Source organism: Nycticebus coucang, chromosome 3 (genome assembly GCF_027406575.1).
Source record: "Nycticebus coucang isolate mNycCou1 chromosome 3, mNycCou1.pri, whole genome shotgun sequence".
Lineage (NCBI taxonomy): Eukaryota > Metazoa > Chordata > Mammalia > Primates > Lorisidae > Nycticebus > Nycticebus coucang.
In genome coordinates, this window is record NC_069782.1 from 67,497,545 (window position 1) to 67,503,840 (window position 6,296).

The window sequence follows — 6,296 nt, forward strand, 5'->3', positions numbered from 1 at the left end:
CCACACTGGCTGGTGTTGTGGCTCTCGCCTGTAATCCTAGCACTCTGGGAGGCTGAGGTGTGTGGACAGCCTGAACCAGAGTGAGACCCCAGCTCTACCAAAAAGAAAGCCAGGTGTTGTGGTGGGTGCCTTTATTCCCAGCTACTTGGGAGGCTGAGGCAGGAGGATCACTGAGCCCAGGAGTTTGAGGTTGCTGTCAGCTATGATGAGGCCAATGTACTCCAGCCTGAGTGACAGAGTGAGACCTTGTCGACAACAACAACAAATGGTTAATCTTCTATGAGGTGAATTGGTTGTCAAAAAGAAAGTGGTGTGTTTTTTTTTGAGACAGATTTTCACTTTGTCACCTTGGGTAGAGTGCTGTGAAGTCATAGCTCACAGTAACCTCAAACTCTTGGGCTGAAGCAATTCTCTTGCCTCAGCCTCCCAAGTAGCTAGGACTATAGGCGCCTGCCACAATGCCCAACTATTTTTATTTTAATTTATTTTCTTTTAGTTTATTTATTTATTTTTTGAGACAGAATCTCACTATGTCACCTCAGTAGAGTGCTGTGTCATCACAGCTCACAGCAACCTCAAGCTATTGGGCTGAAGTGATTCTCTTGCCTCAGCCTCCCAAGTAGCTGGGACTACAGGCACCTACCATAATGCCTGACTATTTTTTTGTTGCAGTTATTATTGTTGTTTTAGCAGGCCCGGGCCGGGTTCCAACCCACCTGCCTCAGTGTATGTGGCTGGCGCCCTAACCACTGAGCTATGGGCTCCAAGCTACCTGGCTATTTTTAGGGACGGGGTCTTGCTTTGGCTCAGGCTGGTCTCAAACCTGTGAGCTCAGGCAATTCACCTGCCTTGGCTTCCCAGAGTGCTAGGATTACAGGTCAAAAAGAAAATTTTAAAACAAAGAGTTAACCCACACAGATCAAACTAAATATATTCTTGGGCCAGCTTGGCCCTGAGGCAGAGGCCATTTAGAAAGGGAGGGCAGGGAAGGGAAACTGACACTGCAGCATCAGGAGTGTGGAGAGAATTGTGGACATTCTCGGTGAAGGGAGATATGAAGCAACTTGGAGGCAAAAAAAAGTATGTCTCGGCTCAGGGGAGCGTTCCCTCTTAACCCAACCTGTCAGCCCTAGAAAGAAATCAGCCGTGGGTCAGAGGCCAGCTAGTGAACTGTTGAAGAGAATGCAGAGTTCTGACGCGTGAAAGAGAAATGACAACCACTTTGCTCAGCCCAGCCTGACACTGTGGCGGGAGAGGAGGGAATAGGGATGAGGAGAGATGATAAAACTACTTGCAGCAGAGGGGATGTTCTCTGATAGCTTACAGGAAAGTGGGAGTGGTCACGCCAGTTCTTCCACAGTGGGAAGAGGAGCTGGCTTCCTAAGGGCTCAGCTTCCATGGAAATAGAGAGCGAACAAGATGGCATTTGGGCCTATGCATCCCTCCGAGCAGGGAAACCACACCTGTGGGCCAGAGAAAAGAGAGGACAGCAGGCTTCAACGGTCAGGGCTGGGAGTCCTGGGTCTGGGTCTCCACTAGCTTCAAAAAACTGAATGAGGCTGGGCATGGTGGCTCATATCTATAATCCCAGCACTTTGGGAGGCTGAGGCAGGAGGATCACTCAAGCCCAGGAGTTGTCAAGACAAGCCAGGGCAACATAGCAAGACCCCATCTCTATGAAAAAATTAAAAATAAGCCAAGTGTGGTGGTGTGCACCTATAGTCCCAGCTACTTGGGAGGCTGAAGCAGGAGGATCACTTGAACCCAGGAGTTCAAGATAAGCCTGGGCAAGAGCAAGACCTCATCTCTACAAAAAAATAGAAAAAGTAGTCAGGAATGGTAGCACATGTCTGTAGTTCCAGGTACTTGTGGGGCTAAGGCAGGATGTCAATTTGAGATTAGGAGTTAGAAGTTATAGTGAACAGTGATCATGTTACTGCACTCAGCCTGGGCGACAGAACAAGATTGTCTCAAAAAAGGAAGGAAGGGAGGGAGGGAAGCAGGGAGGAAGGAAGGAAGGAAGGAAATCATAAGGAAAACAGAAAGAAAATGTATTTAGTAGTCATTAATTGGAAGTGGTCATCAGAAATGTCATTATCTTCGCATTGAGTAGGCTGAAGGGGAGGAGTTGGTCTTGTTGAAGGGGTGGCAGAGGTAGAAGAAAATCCACATATAAACCTATGCAATTCAAACTCGTGTTCTTCAAGTGTCATCTGTAATGGAAATTCATTTCTCACAGTTCTGGAGGCTGGGAAGTCCAAGATCAAGGTGCTGGTAGGTATAGTGTCTGCTCACTCTCTGCTTTCGAGATGGCACCCTGTTGCTCCATCCTCTTTCGGTGGGAACACATCCTGGGCCCTCACATGACAGAAGAGAAGAGAAGGGCAGAAAGGGACTTAGTTTCCCCTTCAATCCCTCCTTTCCCACCTATGAGAAAGGAGCCCTCATGGACTAGTTACCTCCCAAGGCCTCCACCTCTTACTACCATCTCCTATGACTGTGTTCCAATGCAATAAATTTTGGAGGGTTGCATACATTCAAACCACAGAAGTGACTTTACTTTTTTTTTTTGAGACAGAGTCTCATTATGTCGCCCTCGGTAGAGTGCCATGGCATCACATCTCACAGCAACCTCCAGCTCTTGGGCTTAAGCGATTCTTTTGCCTCAGCCTCCCAAGTACCTGGGACTATAGGCTCCCGTCACAACGCTGGTCTATTTTTTGGTTGCAGTTGTCATTGTTGTTTAGCTGGCCCGGGCCAGTTTCAAACCCGTCAGCCTCGATGTATGTGGCTGATACCATAACCACTGCCCTATGGGTGCTGAGCCCACAGCAGTGACTTTATTTAGACAAATGGTCTTTGCGGATATAATTAAGGACTTTGCAATGAGATCATCCTGGATTAGGGTGACCCTATATCCAAAGATAAATGACCTTAGAAGTGAAAGGGAAAAAAACACAAGAGGAGAAGACCGAGTGAACACAGAGGCAGAGTGTGGGGCGATAAAGTCACAAGGAACCACCAGAAGCTGGAAGGAAAAAGGAAGAATCCTTCCTGAGAGTTTTTAGAGGAAGTACAGCCCTGCCCACATCTTTATGTCAAATTCTGGCCTCTGGCATGGTGAAAGAATAAATTCCTGTTGTTTTCAGCTACCCAATTTGTGGTAATGTACTACAGCAGCCCTAGGAAATGAACATGGGCCCTAATATTCAAGTCCACAGCCATTTCAGCAGCCTCTGGAAGGACTGGTGGCACAGTGGGAAAAGGCAAACTCAAAAATGGGAACATCAAGGAACTGATGGGCAGTGGAGTGTAGGATTGATGGGGAACAAACTCTTTATAAACAATCCAGAGCTGAGTCCCGAGCAGTCTACAAACCTATAGGGGACAGACAGTAGGTAATATAAACAAGCCAAGCAGCTGAGTTAAGAAGACCAACTTCACCAGCAATGGTATATCTATGGTATACTGTTAGAGAGACAGTAAAGAGTGGTGGCGAGTGTGGCAAATAATGGTAATAATAGCTAACATTTATCTTGCTGACATATGACCCACAGTGACTATAGGGTGAGGGGCTAAGCTAGGGAATAACTACCCCACTCTGCCTCTGCTCCCACCTTTTGCATGGATTCACCCTGGCCAAACCCAATCCAAGCCACAGGACCCAGGAGCCCATTGCTGGCATCCACAGAGGCCAACCTCAACAGCAGACCAAGTAAAGAAGTGAAAATAATTGCTCCAGATAGGCAAATGAAAGATTCCAGAACAGAAAGTCTGTAAGCTGACCCAGGCAGTCTGGACCCAGAGGCCCCTTGACCACTTCCCACCTGTGACCTTGGCAAACCTGTCCCCTCTCCACTGTTGGGGGAAGCCCTTATTGAGGGCCAGCCCCTAGCTGCTGGAAGCATTACCTTAGCTTTACAGAGGCTTCATTTTTGTTGCTGTTTTTTTGTTGTTGTTGTTTTGTTTTTTGTAGAGGCAGAATCTCACTGTACCACCCTTGGGTAAAGTGCCATGAAGTCACCCGGCTCACAGCAACCTCTAACTCTTGGGCTTACGCGATTGTCTTGCCTCAGCCTCCAGAGCAGCTGGGACTACAGGCACCCGCCACAGTGCCCGGCTATTTTTTTGTTACACTTTGGCTGGGGCTGGGTTTGAACCCGCCACCCTCAGCATATGGGGCCGGTGCCCTACTCACTGAGCCACAGGCACCACCCTTGTTGCTGTTTTTTAAGAGACAGAGTCCTTCTCTGTCCACCCACGCTGGAGTGCTGTGGTTCAATCACAGCTCACAGCAACCTCAAATTCCTGGGCTCAAAGGATCTTCCTGCTTCAGCCTCCCCAATAGCTGGGACTACGGGTGCCCACCACAACACATGGATAATATATTTTTTTAATTTTTTGTAGACATGGGGTCTTGCTGCATTGCCCATTGTTTGCTGGTCTCAAACTCCTGGGCTCAAGCAGTCCTCCTGCCTCAGCCTCTCAGAGTGCTGGGATTACAGGTGTGAGCCACCACACCTGGCTACCACTGATGGCTTTTACACGGCTGAATGACTCAGTCATTTTTTTTATGTCCCCACCCCACCTTGCACCCAGAAAGTTGGTTGTGGACTTGCCTTATCTTTGTGGGTGGAAGGATCATGGATCCATCCATGAAGGAAACCAAACAGCATCAATAATGCAGCATCACTAATAAAATCAGGGTAGGATGTGTGGGGTAACTGGTACTGTGGCAGAGGATTACTTCACATATGCTGCTATGTGTCCTATGCTCTGGGGAGGCAGCAATGAGCAGGACAGAGAGGGCCCTGCCTTCAAGGAAAGTGACCATGGACAAGAATAAAAAGAAACAGGAATTTGGGGGCAGGGGGTAATAGAAAATGTAAAAATTACAATGGGGTGGAGGTGGGACTGGGGCTCCCATCTGGCAGCCAGTAGGCCCAGGAGACAAAGGGGGAAGGCAGAAGGATGGGACAATCCCCGGTGGTTCATAGCCATCCCTTGTACCCTGAGACCCAGCAGCCTGGCTGGGCCCACTTCTCCCCAGAATCACCCCATCACACCAAGAACAAACCCACAGCTGACATAGATTCCTGACTCTGAGCCCAAGCAGGAGAAAGGGGAGAGAAAAAAATACACCCATCTGTTCTCCCTCTGATAGAATGCGATTTTTCACCCACTGCTTAAAACCTGGAGCTTCTCTTCTTATTTCCTCTCTGCAGTGGCGGCTACATGATATAAATCGCTGCAAATGGGTTTTCCCGGATGGTTGCTGTGTTGTTTTAATAATGGTTCATTTTCTGCCTTGGGGGGGAAATATTTCGTTGAGAAATCGGGGATGGGAGGGCTCCTTCTCTTTGTGTGTATATGTACAGTGTCCCTTTCACCTCAAAGAAGATTCTGGAACATCACACTGAGACACCAAGTGACCTGTATGTTTGGGGTTGCTGGTCAGAAACCTAGCATACTCTCCCTTGCCTGGATGAAGGGATTTGTTTAGAAACCTCTGAGCACATTTATGGAGCACCTACTGTGTGCCATACCTGATTAGGCACAGGGGTTATCATGGTTAATATGTTTCCCAGGCCCTGACCTCCCCAGGCTCACATTCTAGAAGCTAGAAGAGCAATGTGAAGCCGCCATTCTACAAAACCATATCGTTATAATTGTGGAAACTACTCTGAAGAGACTGGGGTACCATGGGAATGGAATATAGATCTGGGTAAATTTGGGCCCCTCTCTGCAGAAGGGACCCTGGAGCTGATCCTTGACAAACAGACAAGAGGGAGTTGCAGGAGGAAAGTGAACTCCCTCCTTCAACAGACCTCTGGAGGGTTAAAAGAATGTAGTGCACTGCTCAGACCTGGTAGAATAGTCCTGGGATGAAGTGTAGCTGGGAAGAGGCAGCTGGGGTCCCTAGGAATGGTGTGGGAGCAGAGACCTGAGAACATTTGCCTTATTTCTGGGCAGAGAATTGTATTTCTCCTGTGTTGAGACTTAGCCATGATTGTCCTGTGCATATATATTCAGACTTTGAGCAATTTGGGCCCTTGTTTTGCTCATGTGGAAACAGCAGTTCTGGAAGTTGCCAGGCATGTCTGGGATGCTAGGACAAAACACCACAGACTGGGTGGCTTATACATAACAGACATTTATTGCTCACAGATCTGGAGGCTGGGAAGTCTCAAGGTGCTGGTAAATTCTGTGTCTGGTGAGGGTTCTTTTCCTTACAGACAGAGATGTTAGCATCTTCTTCTAACCTCATTTTGTGAAGGGGCTCTCTCCAGCCTCTT